Genomic DNA, 25229 nt, shown 5'->3' with positions numbered 1-25229 from the left:
ACTGACCAACTGAGGAAGCAGAAAATAGATACTTGAACAGTTTTTAGTAAGGAAAAGATCAGCATGATGAATAAAGGCAAAAATATCATGCTTTTTCTTATTTTTCTGCTACCCCTTTCAATAATGAAAAGTGACAGCGTTTGATGTTCTCCTGTAAGTAGTGCTCTCAAGTGTACTGCAAAGTGGTGCTCATTCTGTTTAGCTAAGTGTAGCTAAGTGGCATTAATTCCTTCTATGCACAGTGACATGGCACAGTGAGATGTTTTCCTCCAAAAACAGAAAACAGGAAAGAATGTTCAAATATCTAATAAAAATGTAAGCACTTTTAGAATGTAATTTTCTTAGTTGGAATATTTGCATCATTCAAGTTTATTTCCCTAGAGATGATGATGATTATCTTACATTTATGTTTATGATTTCAGATATATGAAATATGATTGCAGCTAGTACCTGTTAATGTAGTAGTTCTTTAATCTCTTTATGACTAAGAACAACTGACCAGTTTAAAAAAAAAGTGATCAGACTTTTTGGGAATGAGAAATTCCCTACCTGGATTGCCAATATCTATTCCAGTGAGATATAATAGTTGGGATGAAAAATAAGGATCTTTTCTAGAATTAGGGGAAGAATCTGCAGAGGAGGATAGGCTAGAGAAGGAAAAGAAGCTGGAAAACAAACTTGGAAAGAAATACTTTGTAAAGTTTGAAAGTATCTTCTGACTTTTATCTTGATTGGGGTGACTTCTGAGCTTTAAGGGGTACAAAAATTAAATTTCTACTTGAGAAGTCAAAGTAGCTTTTTAAATATAAGATACTCCACTGTACTTTGAAATAGCTCATCAACAATCTTAAAGTTTTTACTTCAATAATGGTATAAAGCTATGATCCACAGAAAGTTAACATGTAGCTTACAGTAGTTTTTAAATATATATTTTCATTAAATGTTATGATATTTGAATATTAGATATTTGTAAAGAAATTTCAAATATTTAAAGTATCCCTGCTCAGTTCAGAGTTCAAATCTAGTATACAAATTTCTACTATAGTTTGAGAATATGTAGGTTTTTATGTGACATTGATAGTTACCTAAATGGGAGTCCCTATAACTTCTCTGAAAAAAATACATAATCCAATATGAAATGGATCATTCATAAATCACACTTAGAGAATAAGCTAGGATATGATTTCTACCTAATTTTTTTTTTTTTTTTTGTACTGGGGGTCGAACTCATGACTTTGTGCTTGCCAGGTAGGTGCTTATGCCACTAACCTAAAACCCCAAACCTGTTCTACCTAAATTATATGTAAGCATGCAGTGAAATAAATACATAATTAAACCAGAATATCCAGTTCCATATCCCACAGCAGAATTAAGAATTAGTTGGAAGACAAGAGGAAAAGCTGACGGAGTCTTAGAAGAGATGAAGTCTCCTTCAGAAATAGAGCGTCACCTGAGAGTCTTTCTAAAAGAAAATATTTTGATAGTTTCAATATATCATTATATTCTGTAACACAGATTTCTGTGTTGAATGGGAACTTGAAAACAACCCCCTTTATGCTGACCATGATTTGTTTGTCTCAACAGAAAGCTGTTCATCATATTAGTGTCATTTGCTTCATGATCTAAAAGTAAAATAAAAGAGAAAGAAAATAAATAAGCAGAAACATTATTCATTAGATTAAACATTAAAAGGAATTCAGTATACAGAAATATAGAAACTCAATAAAAAATGCACACAAAAAAGGAACAAATGGAAATCTGTGAGGAAAGCTTTTTTTAAATGGAAGAGTTGTGAGTGAGGGCTCCCTGAGAGCCTTCCGATGAGAGACAGTTCAAGGGCAGCCTCTGCAAGGCCCCAAAAGGAGACTATTATTCTAGCTGTCACAAATATAACTTCTCTGACCTGCAGGATGAAAGCTGCCTATTTTCAGGTAAAAAGAGTTATTTCCTTCTTTTTTGGTGGCAGGCACCTGACACATAAATGAGTCCTCTTCCAACTCCCTGGAACTTTCCCAGAAACCTTGGTGAATCCTTTGTGCCCAGTGCTGCCCTCTTCTAGGTCTTGTCCTCTGGGTTTCAGCTGTGACTTCCTCTAAGAAAGACTCCCTGAGTCCAACCTTGTTGCCTACTCCTCACCCTCACTGTTCATCACCCCAGATTGTCTTCCCCCATCTTTGGTATTGATTGAGCTTCCCTTTTTCTTTACCTTTTGATGGTGGTATTATTTCCTGTTACTTACCTTCCACTTGGTGCGTTCACCTTTATGAGCTCGAGGTCTGTCACTGTACCTGGGACATTGTGCATGTTAAGTAACAATACTGAGTAGTGCAAGAAAACCTTTGATCTTCTCCATGAGAAAAGAAACTGAGCCCAGGTGACAGAAGCTTGCAGAAGTTTATGCCCTGTGTCCATGAGCAAATGGAATAGTCTTCTACCTTGTTGTATAGTGACAACCATTTCATTTGTATTTTTTTTATCAGTTTAGGCATTATTATTCTGCTCTGGGGAAAAATAATGAAAACTATTCTCTACAAATTTTATCCTCAGTGTAGATATTTGGATGTATAGATATGAGTATATTACACTATTTTCCCCAGAGTGACATCTAGTCTGGCTTTTCATACCTGTTGGAGGCACTGCATACTTTGGACATTAATAAGCGTCTACAGGACCAGGTTTAAAATGATCAGGAAGTAGTTGTGCTCCAGCCACTTCATCCAGTCTCTTCTACATGTTGCAGCTACTTCTAATGTGCCTGTGCATAGAGATGACCTTGTCACTTCTCTAACCAAGGACCAATCCTCACACTTCCCTCCTTGCCTATCTTATTGGCACCGAATAAAAATGATACAGTGTAACAGTCTTATTTTTGTCCTGTCTCGTGTTTGTTTTTTATCAGTGTGAAACCTCAGAACATAAAACTAACCATTTAAAAAGCACATAATTCAGTTGCATTTGATACATTCATAATATTGTCGAACCACCACCTGAATTTAAAATATTTTCATCACTGTCAAATGAAATTCCAGTTGTATTAGGCAATTCTTTCCCCTTCTGCCTACTTCCCAGCCACTGGCAATCACCAGTCTACTTTCTGTCTTTTAGATTTAACTAATTCTGATACTTCATATGAATGGAATTGTGCAACACATGACCTTTTATGTGGAACTTCTTTACTTAGTATAATATTTCACTTCATTAATGTCATGCATGTATCGGGTTTATCCCTCTTCATGGTCAAATCTTTCATTGATTGGTTCTGCCATATTTTGTTTAATTATTCATTTGTCGATAGCCATTTAGGTTGTTTCCATTTTTATAGAATTGTGGACTGTGCTTTTAGGAACATATGTGCATGTGTATTTGTTTAGTCACTTGGTTTCTTGTCTTTTGTGGATTTAAGTAGGAGTAAAATTGTTGGGTCATACAACAATTCTAAGTTAAACTTTTTGAGGAAGGGCCAAACTATTTTCCACAGCAATGGAACTATATTACATTTCCATCATCAGTCCACAAGTATGTCAGTTTCTTTTTAAGTTTTCCCATACTTACAACTTTTTTTATTAGAATACCCATTTTAGTAGGTGCAATACGGTATATCACTGTGGTTTTCATTTGCATTTCCTTAATTGGTAATGACCTTGAGCACCTTTTCATGTGCCTTGCAGTGATACTTACTTGAGTCTTCTACTCTTTCTTTAATTTAGTTGCTTGTTCTTGATCTTTATAAACTCTGGATACCAAACTTTTGTCAGATGTAGTACTAAAAATATACAAGTGTTTATAGATAGGCTTTTCATACGTTATTTTCTGGATCATGTCCTTAGCTTCATAAAACTTTTTAATTTTATTGAAGTTCAATTTGTCTGTTTTAGATTTTGTTATCCATGTTTTTATTGTCATATCCACAAATCCATTGCTGGGAATTTACTCCTAACATGTTTTTTCCAAGTGTTTTGTAGTTTTAGTCCTCATATCTAATTCATTGATCTATTGTGAGTTATATAGTAGACGTTTCCCTCTACTTTTTATATCCATCTATCATTTAGGCAAAGAGAAATATATTCATACAAAATAAATTCCAGCCTCCAAGGCTTTGTTGTTTCTTTTATTTACAGAAACTTTCTCTGTTTTATCTCCATGTGGGCTTGTACCACCAACCATCCAAAAGCTGGACCAACTCTACTTTTCTCTCTTGCTTAAACTCCTGTGCCCTGTCCACAAAATAAGAGAAAAATTTGTCTTTCCTTTGAACTCCTCCGACCTCTTTTATGACACTAATTCATACAATTTTCATTTAGTTATCTGACCAATTGTCCACATACTTAAAAATAATAACTAGGCACCCACTCCATGAAGTACTATAGCCTTTTCAAAATGTTAAATGTGATGGAATTTTCAAAATGTCTTATTCTTTCTACTGATGTGACAGTTTTAAAACATAGGAACACCATGTCACTGAGCACTCCATCCTTCACAGGTCTCAGCTAAGCAAACTGAACAAATCAATGACTGCATCAATATGGGTATCACTCTAATATCTATTACCATCCATCGGCCCTGTCCACCACTGATTCTGAATCCTTGACCCCCACACATCTGCTGCCATGAAGCACTGATCTCAGCTGACACCAGGGAAGTTTATAGCAGCACACTTTCTCCAAACTTATCAGATTTATTGTACCAGTTCTCCTTTGGTCCACTACTCAGCCTCTGCTTATAAATGGAACTTTCAGTGTCTTCAGGGATAAAAATTGTTGCAGCAAGATAATCATCAGTTACTTTTTTTCCAGCAGAAAAACCAGAAGAATTCAGGCCTACATTGACTTACTTGCTTATAGACTTTAGACAAATGATTGTGCTGAAATCATCTGATGTTTTAGTAAAACCATTTGACAAAAGACCAATAGAAGTAGTCATATGTCTTTAGCATATTTTCCCACATATTGCTTAGGTAAGGATTAGAGAACGCTTTGTTGTGTGTGTAAATGTTCCTGTCTGGGTCTGCATGTGTGAGTGTGGTATAATTCTTTCATATCTTTCATTGTAAGCCAGCGTTTTTCTAAGAAGTTTTGAAGTATTGAAAGTGGCCCTGGTAAATACAGAATTGACAAGTTCCAAAATGACATCTGATATTTAAGTAACACCCCACATTGAATAAAGACATCTTGTTGGATCCTTTCTAGGTGCTTGGATTTTTTGAATTGATAGATTTCAATTACCTAACTTCTCCAAGCTATAAAATAGTCCACAAACAGAAAATTTCTGAATTTATGTGCTATTTGCTACACAGTAGTGGTAGGATAAAAAAAAAAATCTACTCTTTGAAAATGAGAAAAGATGGGAGAGGCTGCTCTTTGCCAAAGAAATTTTTGTTGGGGTGCTAAGGTGCAAGAGTCCTGACTTATTCAGTAATTTATTCAATTTAATTTGAAGTAAAATTCTGATAATAATGTCCCTAATTAGGTAGTTGTTTTCAGGTTCTGTGGCTCCCTGGCTAAATTCTCCACAATATCTGCTGAGTTTGAGCAATACATTAGATGGCACTATTCACATAGCTTAGGACAGCTCTCCAGGTTTGGTTCTATCACACAGACCCAAATACACACCTTCTTTTGAGGATTTTATATTGCTCCAGCTCTGTTTCTAAAGCTGATAGTTTCCAAGTGCCTTTTTATGCTTTGGGTGGAACAAGAAGAAGAAACCCCACATATATAATAAGAAAGTTAATAATTGTGGATATTCCACAGTAAACATTAAAATGTTTCCATATTGCCTCAATGCATATACCTTACTTCAGGAATAAGCAAAACCAGAGTAGATCATAGCTGTTGTTTATTCATAGCTTTTTAGTATTTATAGAAATGCATGTTGTCCTTATTTGCTAATTTATACTCACCTGAAAGTACTGGGATGTTTCTGTCATTAAAAATGGTCAGTTTTGAATCACATTCTTTATTAAAATATTGTCCCTCATTTAAAAGGTTGATTGGATTTCACATTATTTTATTGCTCTTTTCTTTTCTGCCTTTTTATTATTATTATTTTTTTTTTACTTTGACCCTTTGGCTTCTTAAATGAAAACCTTTATTCTAACCTTCCTTATGCCTCTATTTATTTTTAGCCTTAAATCCAATAAGGGTAATTTCCCTGGTCCAAAGCTGACTTAACTCCCTCTGAGCAGAGTCCATTTGGCACATGGACCAGATGCCAAATAATTTAATATGTCTTAGATGCCATCAGGAAAATGTCTCCAAAGTCTAAGTCTGGATGCCTTTGGGCGTTAGGGCATAGCTTTCTTTTTGAAAATGTAACTTGAACAAACAAGTCCTCGAGTCACTGGTTTTCTCCAAATAGCTGAATAGTTTGCCTTCTCTAATTTCCACCACCAAGTAATGTCTGTTTTCCAATTTTCCAGAAACCCTAGGACCTCTTGACCCAGGAAGGTGGAATGCCATATGTTAAATCCACTTAGACTAAATTTAGAAGCATCTTTCTCCCTACCCCAAGTGAGATCAAGCAGTCTTCATGGAGAGCAGAGAAAGGACTTTCAGAAGTAAGGGTTGCAAGTTGGAGAAATAAAGGGGGCTTTGTTTTACCTGGGGTTTAACCCTTTTTAATCTTTTCAGAAGCACCAGAGATCTTAGGCACATGTAATCAAAATAAACATTCAAATGGAATAAAATGTTTTAGGGAGGTGAACACCCAGAATATGTGCGTTGAATGAATGCTATCTAACTGAGTAATAATAATATCTGATTACATCTATAAAACTTTCACATAGAGAGACTATAATCTATTTGATAGGTGAGGAAAAAAGAATTAGAGCTCAGGTTTACAGATATAAGACTAATACCAAATCTTTTGACACTTAGCTGCTTTGTCTAACAATCTGGATTATGTATATTCCATTTAAACTTCAATTTACATTTGTCTTGACTTATTAGCATCAGGCGAAAGCTAGAAGTTACTTTGTTCTTTGGTCAGGAAACAATTATGAGAATAGCTAGACAGGGCCCCCTGTCTCCTGTGGCTAAATTGCCATATTACTTTCAGGTTAATCTGAATACTTTGGGAGCCACTTTCCTCTGGATTTTAAGGATTTTTCAAAGAGTGCATGATGTTTTAGAGAATTCATGTTTCAAGGGAAAACTTAAGCAGAGACATGTCCTTTAAGTGAGAATTTCCATCCAAAAACAAACAAAAACTTAGAGAGTTCTGATAGACTATGTTTGTTTTTTAATATCTAGCATATGTCTGATTTTAATCAGGGACAAGAGGAATGGGTTAGTGCTTATTTTCACAGATTATATAAATAACAGCCCCAAAATTGCTTATTTCTTTTAGGTGATAACCTTTTGGATTGTACTAAGTAAAGTGTGAAGGAAAAACTTAAAGCCATCACTAATTACTAATAGAAACAGCCCACGGATAGGTCTCTAACTAGTGCCCACAAAATTTTGGACTGTGAGGTTTTAGAGAGTGGATTGTTTTATAGCTAGAGATGAAGGTGATGGCTTTTAGGGGTTTTGACATTAATATTTTCGTTATCTGTTGTTATTTTTTCTCTTTGTTATTCTCAGGTTTAGCTTAATGACTTACAAATCTGACTTTTAAAAATTAAAGATCCAGCCATATTTGTTAATATTTTTCTTCTTCTGATTAAGACACTAAACAACCAATTTCTTAGCCTTCTTTCCACACATCTCCTCTGTAGAACTGCAAGGAGAGCTGGCCTGTTGTAATGCCCAGAGGGAAGAAAGGCTTTCACATTTGTGGAGCTCTCTCTCTGTCCAGGCACTACGCTAACCTATTACATATGTTGGGGTATAATATTTCAAAGTGCTAATTGTCTTGTATAACTGCCAGTTCTCCCCAGCTTGGCAGCTAAATGGAAAAGCAACATGGCTGTGGGGACGATTTACAGGGGGGAACAAAGTTCTTTAGCTTTTAAGTTCAAAGGGCACCATCTGGGTAAGAGACAGGGAAAATTTTGAAAAGGAATGCAGTCAGTGAGAACAGGTTTTTCTTCCTCATTCGAGACAAGGAGATAAAGGATCCTAGAGCTTGCAGCCAAGTCCTCCCCAAAGCTGCCCAAGTCCAAAAACATGACACTGGATGCTTCTTCAGTCTTTGCAAATGTACCTGATGCTGCTGCTTCCAAGGCTACCTGGAATGGACTGAAGTCCATTCAGTCAAAGGACTGAAGATTGAAGGTTTTGGGGTGGGGGAGGCAGAATTTATCACAAAATGGGAATAACTGAGTATAATGGGCATTTGCTGAAGAAATAATTGAATATCTTGGTTGTGCTGGTGGTGGATGTATCTCTCCTTTTATTCTTCCTCATCTTTGAGCTTACAAACCAACAGGTCTTGCCTCCCTCTCTCTTGTTGATGTGATCATTTGGATACAGGGAGCTCACAGAGTTCACAGACTTCTGCTCCAAGGACCTCAAATTGTAGGAGCAACTCTATGAGCATTCTCTACCCTGGTGGCAAATCTTTGCAAATTTCCTTCCCTTTTTTAAAAACCACATTCTGCATACCCACCCCCAGGAACTCATCACCGGCCGTCTGGCTTTTATTTTTCTTAATTCCCAGTCTCTTTGCTGCATCTTTTGTCTTATTCCCTCCAGCATCTGCAGTACACTTTCCTGGTGATATGCAAGATAGAAGGAATTGCTTATTTCTGTTAGAAAATTGTCATTTTGGAAGGAAAAGTTTGACTTCCAGAAGTGAAAAATTTAACATACTACTAAGAGGAATTGTCCCCAGAAAGTAAGCCAGACTTATTTCTGGCTCCTTTTCCTGAACTTGTATTTTTTAAAACATTCTTGCAACAACCGTCTTAGAGGCCCAGTGACCACCAGCTGAGTAGACAAGAGGGGAGATAAATTCTTCTGCCTGTGTGTGCTCTGAGTGCTGTGCAGCCATGGCAAGGGAGCTGGGGGGAGGTTAGGGCTTTAGGTTCATGTGCAGCCCGTGGTACAGATGTCACTTTGGAAAAATCATTCCTCTCTGTCTCAGATTTTCATCTGCAAGATGGATTTCTACTGCTACTGAATTAGGAGAAAATGAGATGAAAGATGTGCAAACATTTTTAAGATAAAATGCTTGTAAGATGCAGAAGACTGGTGTTATTCCAGTGACAAGAAATTGACTGTCATTTATAAAGACTAATAGACTTCAAATATACATATTATTTAGATTGAATTTCTTCTAAGATTGGACTTTAAGCAAATCTGCTTGGAAGATAAGTTTAATTTGGACATCTTTATGTTTCATAAATGAAACCAAACAAATTTTTTAAAAAGCAAATTGCAGTGATTATAAGTCAGAGACTTGCATTTACTTAATCGAAGTAACAGGTAAGTTAAAATCAGTGTGCAATGAAAAGTGATTACAAGGCACAATGACTATGGAATTTTTCCTTTTTTAGAGGAATTGCTTAGTTTTAGTCTTTAGATAAATGTATCTTTTTAATACTTGCTGGTGACAATCAAATGTAAGAAAACACTGTTTTAAAGAATAAAAATCTGCAAAGCTGGCTATAGCATATTTACTTTAGTAAGAACAAACCTAGTGATGTCTTGGTTTTTATACAAAGACTTGTGATTTAAATAAAAATATGAATTCATGTCACATGGAACTCCTACGTGGCCTATCGAAAAACTGATAGATAATATGCACAGTCATTTCTATTGTTAAAAACAATGATCAATGTAAAAGCTTGCTTCTCTTCATGTGTTGTGATATCACAGAAAAGAACAAGACTTGGCCAAAGTTTAAGGCTCCCAGATCGATGCAGTACAGACAGTTGTAACATGAGAAGGGAGGAGGGAAATAGGTGATGCAGAAAAACTATCTTGCATTCTGTAGGAAAATGGTGGAAAGTGGAAGAAAACGTAATCCAGAAATTCCTTTTCTAGGCTGAGTCACAAGCATCACATTTTCATCTCACTCTCCTTTCTTTGAGGTCAGGAAAATCTCTCCAGTAGCTAGTTATGCCTTGGGTCAGTACTTTGCACAGCACCTGATTCATTGTGGGGGCTTTTTAGTTAAAATTTAAGAAATGAAATGTATCCAGTTTACATAATATTTGTTATTCAGGGAATGGAAATTATAAATATATCTTTAAAACACAGAAAATAATAATGCTGATCCTAGAACCAGTTCAGCAGAAGATGCATAGACAATTGAAAAACTGACCTGAAAAATTTAGAAAAAGAAATATGATTTAAAAAAATATTTGCCCTGAGAAAAGTGAAAGAATGTATTTTTATATGGCAGAATTGCGTAGGTTTCTCCATTTGCCTCTGGCCCTGGTCCTGAGGTCTATTCCCTGCTGTGCCATTTTTGCTAAATATATAGATTTTATGAACATTCATGGACAGGGTTCTGTGTGACTCTAAGTTTTTATTTCTCTAGGATAAATGCCCAAGAGTGTAACTGCTGAGTGTGTGGTAAGTATATGTTTAGTTTTGTACATTGGATTCCATGTTAACTTCATCCATAGCTTTGTAAATACTCTCTTTATAAAACTTGGAAATAACCATTCTCTTCCCTTTAGGACTGACACAGATTTGAAATGTTGGAAACAACAACAAAAAAACTTCACTTTCTGTAGAAAATAGTTAACTTTGTAAATATATGGGCCTGTATTTAAAAAAATACCTCATAAAGGAAAATATAAGAAAAGAAAAAAATTAATAAAGAATAAAATTTTACATGCTATAAAATTAAAATTTTTATAAAATTGAAATTTTATAAATTCTGTAAAATTAAAAAATATAAAATTTAGTAAAATTAAACATCTTATGGAATTCTATAAAATTAAAATTAAAAATTCTACAAAATTAAATATTTTATAAAATTAAAAGCTTAATTTGATTCTAGTTATACCTACTAGCTATCGTCTTCAACAGGTCACATGTATTCTATATAATAAAAATAAAACGACAATGTAAAAAAGTTATAAACTCATAAGAGCACTAAAAAGGAGAATCACCCACACCACCAGATTGTGTTATATAAGGGCTAGCGGACATTGGTATAAAAGGAAGGAAAAGTCACTGGAGGTAAAATTGTGAAGTAAATCTAACTGCCACATAAATGTAGTCCATTTTCCTTTGTGTATATAAATTTGCTTCTTTGTTATACTTTATTGAAGTAAAATAGACATATTCTGAGAAGTATCTTAAGTGCGATATAATGAATCATTAAAAATATATGTACACTCAAGTAAACAATACCTCAATCAAAAACTATCTATTTTTTTAAATCGCCTAGAAGGTCTCCTTGGCCATATCCCTGACAGTCTTCACTTCCATCTACAACCATTGTTCTGATCTTTAACTCCAGAGACTCAGGATGTGCTTCTCAGAAGTGAATGACTTGGCACAAAAGGGCTTACGTAGAGTTTCATTTATTCCACACTGTACACGCCTACCATGCACAGTAGCTTGCTGTCTTTTTATTGCCAAATGGTGTTATCTTGCGTTACTGTTTTTCTGTTGATAAATATCTGAGCTGCTTTTATATACAATGAAAAATGCTCCTATAAGTAGTTATATGTACGTACATTTTTAACATTCTTGAAAGTAATACAATGGAATGAAATTTCCAAGTGATAAAATGTGTGTTTAACATTAAAAGATTTTCTCAGTGTACTTTCCAAAGCCACCAAACGTCTTTAAAATTCTACAGGGCCATTTTTAAGATATAATCACTGATTTGGTTGATATTAAATCCATTTTGTAATTCTTCTCTTTTTAGTTGTTTGCCATTTTTTAATGTTTTTTTTTAACTTTTGAATTTCCTAAAATGTTTTTATCATTCCATTTTTTTCCTTCAACTTTTCAAAAGTGCACTTAGGTAATCACATTAGCAACTACAATAGAAAACCTTTATATATAAAAGTCTAATATAAAGTGTATCTTTATCACTTAGATTACACACATATTTTAGATCACTGTGACATTGTTGATTCGCACATTTGCTTTTCCATTATGGTTGTCATGCATTTTAATTCTATAAATATTCATAGCAAAGGAGGTGAAATTATAAAAATTTTTCAATCTATATTTATTCAGATTTACCCATATATTTAAGAATTCTTTGTTTTCATTTATTTTTCTGGCATTTCCAGGTGCGTCTTAAATTTTCATTTTGCATGAAAAAATATTTTAATAGTTCTTACATATAAGTCTGTTGGCAACAATTTTAGTTTTAGTTTGTCTAGAAATATTTTTGACTTCATTTTGAATACTATTATTCCTCAGTATAGATATGTAAGTTGGCAGGTTTTGTCTTTGCTGTCTTTTAAACTAAAAGATATCATTTGATTCTTTTTTTTTTTTTCCTCTAAGTTTACTTCTTTTTACTTTGTGCTTCTGGAGATTGAACTCAGGGCTTCCAGGACAGTAGGCAGGTATAGCACCCAAGACTGCACCTCTAGCCACTGGCTGCATGTGTTGCTATTGTGAAATCTCTGCTGTAGAGATTAGTTTGTTTCTTGAAAGGAAAACTGGTGCTTTTACTTTAGCTGCTTTGAAGAGCATCTCTGTTCTTGCATTTCAGCAGATCTTAATAGCTTTCCTAGGTGTGTTTTTCTTTGTATTTTATTTATCTTGCTTGAGGTTTGTATTGCTTTTTCAATCTGTTGTTTGATACCTTTTGTGTGTTTTGAAGTTCTCTTTGCTATTATCTCTTCAAATGCTGTTTTACACTTTTCTTTGGGATGCCAGGCTCACAGGTATGGCATCTTGGCTAACCTTTGCGTGGTGTCTTTTCGCTCTCTTTTCATTTCATTCCCTTCTTTTAAATTGGAAATTTTTCCTCCCAACTTGCTTTCCAGATCATTATGCTTACTTTGGTTTTGTTTAGTTAGTTATTATGCTTACCTATGCATTCTTTATTTCAGTGTATTATCCTTTTTATTTCTAGAGATTTGATTCCTTCGTCAAATACATACGTTTTTCAATGAAATGGTTCATCTTGTCAGTTGTTTCTTCAGTAATTGTAAGTCTGTGGCTCACACCACCATTGTTTCTGTGTTCTCTGCATCGGTTTCTGTCAGAGGCTTCTCTGAGGATCCTGCCTGGCTTACTCTCTGTGCTCACCTTCTCTCAAAGACTCAGGACTCCCACTGTTGGCTCTTCTGTTCTGTGAGGCTGCGGAAATGTCTGCTCCTTCCCTGCCTCCTTATGTCCCCACTTGAAATGTCTCGACTGACATTTTTTTCCTGCTTATGAAGAGTGGATAGTTTAAGCAGAGAAATACTGTGAAATGTGAAGATCAGCCTTAGGAATTTCCCTGGTCTTTGGGATTTTGAGCACTTCAATTTGGGTTGCCCTACTGGCTCTCTAAAACTTGCAAGCAGATTCTCAAAAATTGTTTTATCAAGACTTTCCAGATGTTCTTGGCCACAAGACCAGTCTACCATAGTTCCTCATAACCAAAGGTTTTTATCTCATGCCTTTAGAGCAAAGTCAAAAGATTTAAAAGCCAAACAACCCCTGGGGTTGTGCCTCAGTCCAGAGATCCATGGAATTTTTAGCTTCAGGACAGAAACAAGCTGTCCTCAAGAAGCATCAGGTGAGCTGACCTCCAAGTCACCCACAAGCGAAGCACCAAGTAAAGCAGAGGAGCTTATCTTTGACTTTCTTGCCTCCAGCCCTGTCTCTTGAAAAAGTAGAAGCCTGATAAAGTCTCCTGGGAGGAGAAGCCATGAGCCACTCATGGATGTTTCAAAACAGCTGAATTTTGCTGGGCACTTGGGAAGTGGCATATTTGGGAAATTGAGGTAGGAGGATTGCAAGTTGAAGGCCAGCCAGGGAAACTTAGCTAATGCCTGTCTTACAATAAAAACAAAAATAAAGGTTGGGGATGTAGCTGAGAAGAGGAGCACTTGCTTTAGCATGTGTGAGGTCCTGGGCTCAATCTCTGGTACAGTACAGGGGAAAAATTTTCACAATTTTTTTGTTTTATTATTATAGAACTATTATAAAGCATGAGACAATTGTGTCATATTTACAAACAGAACTGAAGATTGATAGATACCATTTTCTTATCATCTTGGGCAATATCTATACTATTAGGTGAAATATCTTAATCAAATTCTCTGTCTCTCCCCCATTAAACATGAAGATACCCTCATTCACACACAGAAACCTTCCAAAATTTCTTTGTGTAAATTTAAATTTAGGATAAATCAAGAAAATAACACCAGTTTCTGTTTCAATATTTGAACTAAAGTACTGTAAGAATCAGTTTTTATTTTCTGAGTTTTCAGGGTTTTCTTATTTAGCATAAGTAGAATTATTGTCACTAAGAGACAAAATGCACAATTAACAAATAATTGGTTATCTACTATAATAATTCAGAGTAACAGAATTAGGAAATGAGCTTATAAATACAAATATGGTCCACTCATTTCCTTTCCATTATAAAGAATTATATCCCTTTCTACGTTAAAATTAAGGCATTCTAACTTCTAAATTTTTTATTTTCCTACATTCTTAAGATTAATCTCAAAATCCTTACAAAAAGAAAGCAAGTTGTAGACAAATTTTAAACACTGTGAACCTTTTAACTACTGAATATGTCTAGAAAGAAACATTTCCTAATATTTCAGCATTTACTGGTTAAATTGAAATTGTATTACAATGTGTTTCTGCAGGGCAATTTTATGCATTTTTCTTTTTAAAGTTGAAGTCCTACTTTCTTTTTGGTAGGGGAGCTTATTATATAAGCAATCCTATAATAAGTGCATAAGGAAAAAATTCTCTTTGGTAAAGTCAACACTTTATTTTCATTGATGGCTTCCAAATTTGAAATATCCCACTATTACATTTTTAAAAAGTGAAACATAGCTATTTCAGAGTGAGTATAAATTATAAGGAATTCTGACACTCTATTCAAGAAAATTGAATTGTATTTGAGGTAAAATGACAAGTTTTGAGAACACAAAGCCTTTGATATTAGTAGATGCATATTTATCTAAATTAATGTTTGCTACCCAAATACTTTATGAATACATTGTCAAGTGCTGTTGGGGGCACTTGTCTTCTACGGTCCTGAGAGGCTGTCCTCAGTGCTCAGGGAGCCCCTAAATGTTGAGATTATAGAACGCCTGTTGTAATTGGGGGTTAAATGTAGTTTTACATGTTCTCTAAGTACTCATTCCCTTTATTCACTCTCTTTTGGTAGTTGTCTGAAAGCCAAGGCCCTGCAGGTTATTTTGCTTAGAGATGTGGAAGCCAGACTGCCAAAAATCCTTTCCCACAGCTTTTAGAAAATCATTTCTCAGATGTATGGGAATTCTCATTTGTCGAAAATCTGCATGAATCTAAAATTAAACACAACAGCAATTCGTGTTGAAAAGAACTTATAAAGAAGGAAACCATGGCAACTGAATCATTTATTTTTAACTGCACCAACCCTTATCTTTACCTTCATCCCAAACTAAGCACACTAAAGCCACAGCTTGTTCATGCAGCCTTATTCCCATTGTAACTCTGCAATTCAAAAATAGCCACAGAAACTGTCGTATTTATATTAGTAAGTATTATGCAAGCCAGGCTTGCCTTCCTATTTACCAATTCACATTATCCTGCAAGCTGTCCTTGAGGAACTTCTGTGGTTGTCAAGGGAATTTCAGCTACCCCACACTACAGGGGCAAAGTCACTGCTAATGTCTACTATTGGCTTTGCAGTGATTGGATCAGGGTCTGATTTAACTGCCTGAGAATCCCCGTATCTCATCAGTTGTGGGGTGACCATACAAATAAAAGGTAGATGTCACTGAATCATCTCCCTTCACAGGTTCCCTTAGCACCTATGGTTTCTGTCTGTGGGTGGCCCTGAGGTGCTCTGCATTTTCTAGGCTGTTTCTTTCACATTCCTACTCTTGTGGTCACAATGCTAGCAGAGTTCACACTGTAAAGTGTGTATGCTTTCCTTAACTACAGACTGGCAAGCTTCAGGCAAAGGATGGTTTTGTTATGTCTTCAGAGTGTTCATTAGAAATGTTTACATGATTGATGACACTGGAAAATAGAAACATATTTTCTGATAATAATTTTAAAAACAACTCATTTTTCAGAATGGCATACACCTGAAAATCTCATAGCCTATTTTACAAATGAAAAGGATATGATGTTTGAAATTTTTAAAAAATTCTTCTTTGGATTTGTGTTAGCTCGGTTGCATGAAAAACTCAGGGTGTCCAAAGATGTGGGATCATGCTTGTTGGTTCAGTTGAGCTACTCATCCCAGAAGGGCCCTAAAAAACCCACAAACTTCATTATTAAAGATTAAAGACCCGAATGATAGAAGTAGGCTCCAAGAATGTGTTTAAGGCATGAAGGGCAATAACTCAATAACTCAATTGGATCATACATATTCTTAAAAAAATGGAAAATAGGATAGTTAAACACAGAAAGGTCTCCTTGTCTGTGAACCACACTCAGGGGTAAACAAAAGACCAAAGAATGGTGCAAAAATAGGACAGTAGACAATTGCTCTTTGGGGCTTATTTTTTAGCTTCTTCATTTGTTTCTGTGGCCCATGTCTCAGAGTCCCCACATCTCCACTTAGTGGTTTGTACATTTATTTGTCTGATTTCTTTACAGTGTAGCTTTCCTAGGATTTGGGTCAAGGATATCAGATATTTTTGAAGAAACTTTTGGTAAATTCTCAGGTAGGTACTTGAAGAAAAGTAATGAATGTTTGCCAATAGCATTTGATGCCTCATTTTCATTGAAGTAAAGAAAACAAAACAAACAAAAACTTTATTTACTTTTATGAAAGCAGAAATAGCCAAAAGTATATTGTTTTTTCAGCTTTGGTACAGAGAAACAGAGTCTTCCTTTCCTTGGAGGAGTTATGAGGAGAAAAGGAGGAATATAATACAATTTCTCTGTTTCCACAGCTGCAGTTACTTTATTTTCTGTGATTGCTTCTTTGTTTCCAACATCTCCCACTTTTGGTAGCGCCTCTAAGGATTTATCCAGCAAATATTTATTTTGCCCCTGCAAGGACCGAGTCACTGCCCATGATAAATGAGAACTGTAGAAGTCTGGCCACAGACTTGGGAAATGCGAGGGAATCCAGGTGTAAATAAGGTTTACAGTAGCCATCCCTCTGATGAGACACGAGAAAGAAAGCTGCTTATTCAGCAAAGAAAAAAATATCAGGACCACAAAAGTAATGAAAAAGGAAACATATTTTTCTGTGTTTCATGGGACATTGTGAAATGACTGTCCTTGAAAGAAACTAAATTTTGATAATATACTCCAAAGAAGAAATGAGAAAAAAATAAATTCTTATCTTTTCTGAGTCTATGGCCAGCTTTGTTAATTTTGTTAATCTGAACGTCCCTAAATAAGAAGGGTCATTACGGGAAGTCCAAGCTAACACAATGTAGTATTTGGATGTAAGGTTAAATTAATATGAAGAGTATTAGTTAGGCAAGCCAGGGGCAGGGAAGATTTGGAAATATCTGAACAATACTGCCAACCACTGAGGTGCACTGAAGAACATATTTAAATTTATTTATTCATTTATTCATGCTGGGGTTTGCATACAGGCCCTCGAGCATTTTCTCTCACCAAGCTGCACCCCACCTTCCTAAATCGTTGTCACTGAAAGCCCCAAGAAAGAAAAGCAAAGTTAGCAACAGGGAGTAACTGAAGATGTCTCCCCCTTGATGTTTTGCTTCTGCCTCCCTATTCTTAAATGGATGCTTAAAGTACCTGTTGTGCAACAGGATAAAACTCTGAGTACTTGAGACAATCATGGCACAGGGAGAAAGAGGCTGGAAACAACTGAGATTAAGGAAGCCACTGAAGCAAGACGAGGGAGTTGTGAATGTCAGGACGAGACACTGCCTCCCTGCCGGGAGGGAACACCCCACCCCAGCTGGCCCCATCCTAACCAGGGAACGAGCAGCTACATGTCTCATGGTGTCCTTCAGCGAAATCCAGCACAGTTGTTCAGAGCAAGCATAATTATTCCCACTCCTTGGACTTGAGAAATCTCTCTCTCCCATGGGACCTCATAAAAAAGCCAGTGAGTCATCTGGTGAAGCTCCTGGAAAGGGTCTTCACTGGCGCCAGGCGTTTCATAGAGGAACTACTGCTTGGAGTCTCATAGCCACTCTCCTGTCCTGGGGTCTCATACCCACCTGCTACTCAGCAAATGAAGTCATGGAAGTTCATAACTGAGATGAATCTACTGGAACACAAGGACCTGGCTCACCTTTTGGGCTCCATCAAATAGTGAAATTCTGTTTCTTGGCTTCTGATTATTATAGCACATCTTTAAAAATGTTTGCTAACATTTTTCAGCTTAGGAAGACAGAATATTCTTGAAATAAGATTGTGTAGTTGCATTTGGGTGTATGCATTCAGACTTCTTACTCAGTGGTCTCCGGTGCAGGAAGTTCAGGAAGAAAAGAGGACTCAGACCTATGACTTTACAGGGAATCTTAATATGAGGAATTATTGACTGATAGCTGGGGACTGGCCAGTATGAAGAGTTAATGGGAAATGAAAGATCATCCCTATTAAAGAAGGAGAAGTTGAAGAGGGGCAACCTACACACTGGAAGTAGGGCATCATCCTCAATGCTGATATTTAGGCTTTATTGGAGGGGCTGTCATTGATGTATTGGCTTGATGGGAAATTCACTGGTGCCTCTGGCTAAACCTGGGCCATTGACAACTGAGTGGAGGCAGAGAGGACGGAAGTGCTAGCAACATTTGATCCACGTAAAAGTTTGCACTGGGGCTGCTGCTAAGCTTGCAGGAGGAAATGTTAGGAGACCTCTTACAGCAGCAGACTCCAGGATTCAGAAGAAAGTATACACCAGTCTCAAGAGAAGTCTCTTTCTCTGGCACTGTCCATCCTTTAATACCTTCTACTGACAAAATTTAACATGCAAAGTGCCAGTAAAAGAGGAACCCTTTGGGATTCCATTCTATTCTTACAAAGCCTGGGAATGGTGGGTAAACATGGAGCTATGAGGCAGTAAACGGATAACTGCCATACCTCCATTTCCCCCAACTTGGGAGCTAATGCTCCCAAGGTGTATAGTACACACCTACAAATGCTCATTACCCATTTTATATAACAGTATGCAATGTGACATATATTATAGGGTTCAGGTGCCATGGGCTAGATGGTCAGTAATGCCTCCAAAGGATCAGAAGAAGTCAACAAGGAAAGTATGCTAAATAATTGTATGATTTTGCTACACTGACAGTCTAATATTCATGGTTTAAACTATCAAAATCTCACTCAGTAAGCCAGAAATCATCTGTAAAAGAAGAATGTTATGGCTTATATCAAGACATCCACCAAGAGCCACATGTGCCCACAGGCAGGGCTTTTGGGAGACAGTCAGATCACGGCACTTACAGCGGACTGGCTGTTACAAGGTGGGAGCTGGTGGAAGAGGCCTGTCAGTGCAGGCGCGGCCTGGAAGGGGTTCATCTCCTTCCCCAGCACCTTCTTTCACTCTGTTTCCTGGATGAAGGAGGTGAGAAGCCTTCTTGTGTGCAAGCCCATTCCCACCGGGGTTCTCAGCCACGCCTTTCTGCCAAGTTGTCCTGCTTTGGAGCCAGCCAATATGGACTTCTGAAACCTCTACTAAGTGTCCCAAATAAATCCTTCCTCCTTGAAGTTGACAGTACTGAGTATCCTGTTCCCGTAATAAGAAAGTTACTAAGACACTAGGTATTGGAGATACAGAGCTTAATAAAAATATTTTTTAAAAAACCCTCAAATTTAATGGTGATAAATGCTTTGAAGAAGGTGTATAATTGCTGTGAAAGCAAAATAATAGGAAGACTTTCCCTACCTTGGTAGAGAAGATGGGAAAGAATTCTCAGTTACAAAGACAGTCATTAAGCTTGAACTCAAAGGAAGAAATGACTACAGAGTGGCAGGAAAAACCTAGTGCTAGAGGCCCTCCACAATGACCCTATGAGGAGGATGAACATTACTTCAAGGAACTGAAGGTCTGTGGCTGAAGCTGGAGGATTGTGGAAAGGGTTTACTGAGAGAGAAAAATTCTCCATTAAATTTTGTCTGCACTATGTACTCTGTTGAGTCTCTTGCTTGTCTGCCCACAATGCCAATTTGAGCTCACCAACTTTTCTAATTGCATAAGCCAATCCTTTATAATAAATGTCTTCCTCTATTTATGTATATGTATTTCCTGTTGCTTGCATGAGTTTCTATTGGTTAGTGAGAATTCTGACTAAAGCAGATCAGTATCTGATAGGTAGGCAAACACCTTAAATTCTTTATCTTAGTATTTTTTTCTTGGGAGGAATTTTTCCCACCTGAGAACATTTCTAAAGGCTGCAATCATTTTTGGCTATTGTCAAGATATTACTGGCATCTAGAAGATGAAAACGAGGCTTATCCCCCTAAATGAAAAGTGTCCTCCAACAAAGACTTAGCTTATAGTTGAGAGCCCCTTTGTCCACGTTGATGGGCAGCCACTGAGATATTTTAGGCGAGACTGGGAGTGCAGGGTGAAGGTGAGGTAGGAGGAGGAGAATGCAGGGAGAGTGAACATTTCCATTTCAAAAATATCTTTCTCTGGAGAAAGCACAGGGTAGACACAGATCCAAGACATATTACTGTTAATATTAACCTTACATAACTGTAAGTAATATTTATTTACTATTTTTCATTTTTTAAAAAATCAGGACTATAAAAACTGTTGGCTGTGTCTTTCAGGAGGTAAAGAAGTCAAGCACCCTTTTTAAAGGGCTTAACAAAAGGAAAAATCAAAACATGGATAATACTCATTGTTTAGTTTTCTTATTTAAGTGACATATTACAGACCTCTGTGAAGTTAAGGAATCAATTTATTTCCTATCAACTTGACTTTCATGCCTAAAACTGGTTTCAGGTAGAAAGGCAATAATTTCTCTTAAATTTTCATAAGGGTAAGTAGTATGGAACCCTAAGATGCTACGATCATAAATTTTCTAGGGGAAAGTTAATGCAAAGTAAATTTTCAAAGTTTTAATTTGAAGCCATAGGATCCTTAGCTCATCTGTGGAGAGGATTTTTGACTACTGTAGAAAGCTTCTGGAATTTTTGCTGATGGATGTGAAAAAGTATGCTCAGACAGTGTGGCATTCTCAGTCAAGGTGCCCTCTAGTTTATTCTTCTTGTCAATTGTATTCAGACTTAATATGCCTCACCTTTAGCTCTGGAAAGATGATGTTTTAGCCACTGGACAGCTTTTCATCTAGTATTTTTTGTCTAGCCATCAAGAAATCTATAGGTTATAGATGCTGGTGGATTGATGCCTGGTGGCAGCAATTTTTTTACAACATCCAGATGAACTGAATCACATGGTGCTGGGTGTGGAAGGCCCACCTGAGGACTGTTACCAACATAAAAAGGAGACCTGGAGAGGAGAAGTGGCATGGTTGGTTCTCCTGTTGCCGTTGGTTCTCCTAAAGGGCTTTTCAAGCTCCTATTCTGGTATGAACTTGGCTGTTCTCATCATTGGAGGAGCTCAGGACCTTGTTCTCACTGAGGATAACTGTGGTTCATTTTGGGGGAGCTCTGGTCCTTACTTTGAGCACTGCTTCCTGGCTCCGGAGGGTAAGATTGGTGGGCTTGCTGTTCAATCTCCTGGAGAAGCTTGTCACACTGGCTTCCTGATATGGACTCAGCTGTTTTCATCATCAGAGGAGCTCGGGACCTTGTTGTCCCTAAGGATGGCTGTGGTACTTTTTGAAGAAATTCTGGTCCTGACTTTGAGCCTCACTTCCTAGCTCCAGTGCAGAACCCTCAACCTACTGGCACAAATCCTTCACGCCACTGGCACAGACTGTCTAGCTTTCAGTGCTGACCTTTGGCCTTCCTGGCACAGAGCCATGAAACAGACTTGCATGAGACATTGTTGTGAACTCTCAGCCTCTGGTTGGATTCAGGGTGGGGGTGGGGCATTGTTGTGGTCTCTAGATTTTCAACTGGAGTCATGCAAGACACTGTTGTGGGATCCAGGCCCTCAGCTAGATTCTTTGGGTCTTTAGTGTGTGGACAGAATTCCCTCACTATTTTGTACTTGACTCTTTGGGTGACTATTATAAAATAATTCTATAAATTATGTGTCCTGTATTAAATTGTTTTCGTTGCAAACCCTAACTGTAACATTGACATACTTCTATAAACTGACTTGTACAACACTTATAAAAAGGATATTTTTCAAATCTCTTTAAGGTGAAAGACAAATACTGAAAAGTCTTTGTTGAAAGGAATTTAACTAGACAAGATCAATTGGCAAGCTCTTAATTTTCCTTCTAAATTCAGATTAAACCAGCTATATTGACTCACCTAGGATGAACTTCATCAATGTGCCAATTTTCACTATATTTTGAAAGTATAAAACACCTCTTTTAAGCCTCAGAGAAAGAAAAACTGTCAGGACAGGTTGCAGGTGAATGCTAAAAAAGACTAGTGGAAATAGCTAAGAATAAACCGTCCTGCAAATAGATATTAAAATATGTCTATCTTGATGCATAAAGGAAAAAATAAAGATGCTCCATGCTTGTTGGGAAATACATGACCACAGAACTATTCCTTAAGTAGACAAATCTTAGAGTATTCACAATTCAAAAAATTCTATGCATTCTCATCTTGGTGAAAAAGTATACATCATTCTTTTCTGTGTTAAAGCTTCTGGACACTTATATTTATCTATATTCTTCAAGCTTTTTTCTGCCTGTTTCTTAAAGAAGCAAATTTGTTCTTACTAATCTGCAGTGTGTACCAAGAAAATTCTTTAGAGTTGATATCATCATAAACGGTAAATGAGATGGGAGACTCATGGTTGTGCATAGTAAGAACCAGAACCGGCAATCCAGAGCGTTTCATGAGCATATTCACAACCATGCACTGCCTGGCTTCCCTATGTGTATTCAAGTTAGCTCCAGTGTGGTATTTTACTCCCGGTGGCTCCACAGATTCACGTTTCACTCACTCCCCATAAGAGGCATTACATTTCCTTGAGAGGGGCTGGCTGTAGAGAGTGGTTAAAAGGAGGTGCTGATGAACACAGCTGTGAGGTGATGCCAGCAGTTTTTAATGACTTGGAAGTGCGATTTATAAAAGCACCAACCCTCCTTCCTCTGGCTAACACATTTTAAATCAAAGAAATCAGAGATGTTAAAAACAGGAACATGGGGCCAAGTGTTCACATGGTAGTCCCTGAAATCAATCTACTTTTCTGGAGGAAACTTTTAAGTGTTAGAGCATTTTCCTTTGTGCTTGTTGGAGATTTTTTTTTTTAAAAATATTTATCCTCTCTTGGTCTGACTGTTGGCTGACAAACTATTTCTAAACATTTATATGACTTTTGTTATGTGTTCCAGAGGGGGAAAGACCTTTTGTTGCAGGCAGTAAAAATCAAGGGAAACAGACAGGGGCATGATTTATCAAAGGTCAAAAGTCATGACCAGTGACTGGCTCAAAAGGCCTCGGGGTCAGAGGTGCAACCGGAATCCCATAGCCTTCACTCCGGCTTTTACATCACAAAGGACCGCTTGCCTTTTCTAGCTTCTGTGAAGGCATCCACACACACGCTCACATTTTCCTTGAAAAAATGATTTCAAATGATTCTGCTCATGATTATTTATCCCTTTAAAACCAAGAGGCATGAAATAGGCTTTTATATAAATTGACTGTCTTCTTAGCTTTTTATTAGTGTTCTGTATCAGCAACCTAGATGAGGAAGAACAGAGATTAATATGTTTTCTAAATAGAAAATAAGCACAATTTCTAGAAGATCAAAACTCAGACCAAAGAAATATCTTTATTTTCTTTGTTATTTTGTTTTCAATCTCCCATAATGATACGTATTTAGTTTTGTTTTCTTGAAGAAATAACAAAGTGGTGCTCACTTTTTCTTTCCACTTGGAATTTACCTTTATGCTAAATTTTCCATACAAATCCCCAGTAACCTTTCGGGATGAGAATCATTCTGGTATTATTATTTTTTATTTTGCTAGTTAGAAACATCTATGACCTTAGTAATGTTGGAGCCACTATTTGGGTTGGCCTGAGAGCAATCTCAGGGTGCACTGGCTGCTGCTACAGATGTACGTATAGCTATGTGAACAGAAGGAAAATAGTAGAACCTTACTTTTCAGGTCCATTGGTTTCTAACCTCTCGTGAGCACTTAATTCCTCATAGAGAGTAAAATAGTCACGCTGTGGAATCCTGTGGCCCATGAAGGGTAATTGGATAACATCTTTTGAAAGATTTACAAGGCTGCCAAGGATTTTGCCAGTTTTAAACCTGATTGATTCAGTGTGAAAAGATCTGAACAATTCTGACCTAAAAGTTTAAAGACAAACCTTTCCTGTGAAAGCATAATTTAGAGCCTGTAATAAAATTGTATTAGAAAACACCACATTGAAGAACACAGCCATAAATCGCCAACTTAGCATTATGGTAAAGAATCGTTTTCCCTTAAATCCTCTGAAAGAAACTTAATTCTCAACCAGATACTTCAATAATGAAGTGGTTTTGTTTTTTGTTTTTTTCTCCCAAGAAGTCCCCACCCCCATAAACAAAAACCTAGTTAATTTCTTGGTTATATAGACAGATGGAATTTATACAACTTTTATCTCATTAAGTAAAATAAAAACTCATTTATCTTTAATAAATAAAGAATACACCACAAGACTTTTCCCATATTTTAATTTTTCAAAGTGGTGATTCTCATCACATATTAATTTCCATCTTAACAAAATATACACACTCATCATTAGTGCAATATTTTGTGAATAGACTCTACTGCTTTTGATGACTCAAATTAATGATTAAACATCTTCTAGCTAATTACTCCAGATCATTAATTATTTATCCGAATCCATAAGTCAATCATCTATATTAACCTGTGTTTTCTGCTGCCCATTTTAGAAGTGGCAGGTTTAGAATATAAAGTAAAACATACAAATTTTAAGTAAATAAAATTAAGTAGAGGACTTTTTCTTTATTATTGAGGAAATTGAAACTATAGCATGGAGACAAAAGGTTATTTATCTTTAAACAATACTCCTTTTGTGACATGTTCACTAACTGTGTTTCCTTCTCAAATTTCAGTTTGAAGCATTTAGGGAAAAATACCATGTGCCCACTTACTGGTGATTCCGGCGGTCTGCCATTTGCCTTTTGAACTTTTGAATCGC

General features: G+C 36.6%; 1 pseudogene; it reads left to right on the top strand.

Moving 5' to 3' along the window:
• Window positions 1–25229, top strand: part of LOC100719914 (IST1 homolog) — a 43413-nt pseudogene that overhangs the window by 6992 nt on the left and 11192 nt on the right.

This window comes from Cavia porcellus, unplaced genomic scaffold (assembly GCF_034190915.1).
Source record: "Cavia porcellus strain 051 isolate PalLab524CR breed Dunkin Hartley unplaced genomic scaffold, mCavPor4.1 scaffold_4, whole genome shotgun sequence".
NCBI lineage: Eukaryota > Metazoa > Chordata > Mammalia > Rodentia > Caviidae > Cavia > Cavia porcellus.
The sequence above is the reverse complement of the archived record's forward strand: the minus strand, read 5'-3'. Positions and strand labels throughout refer to the sequence as shown.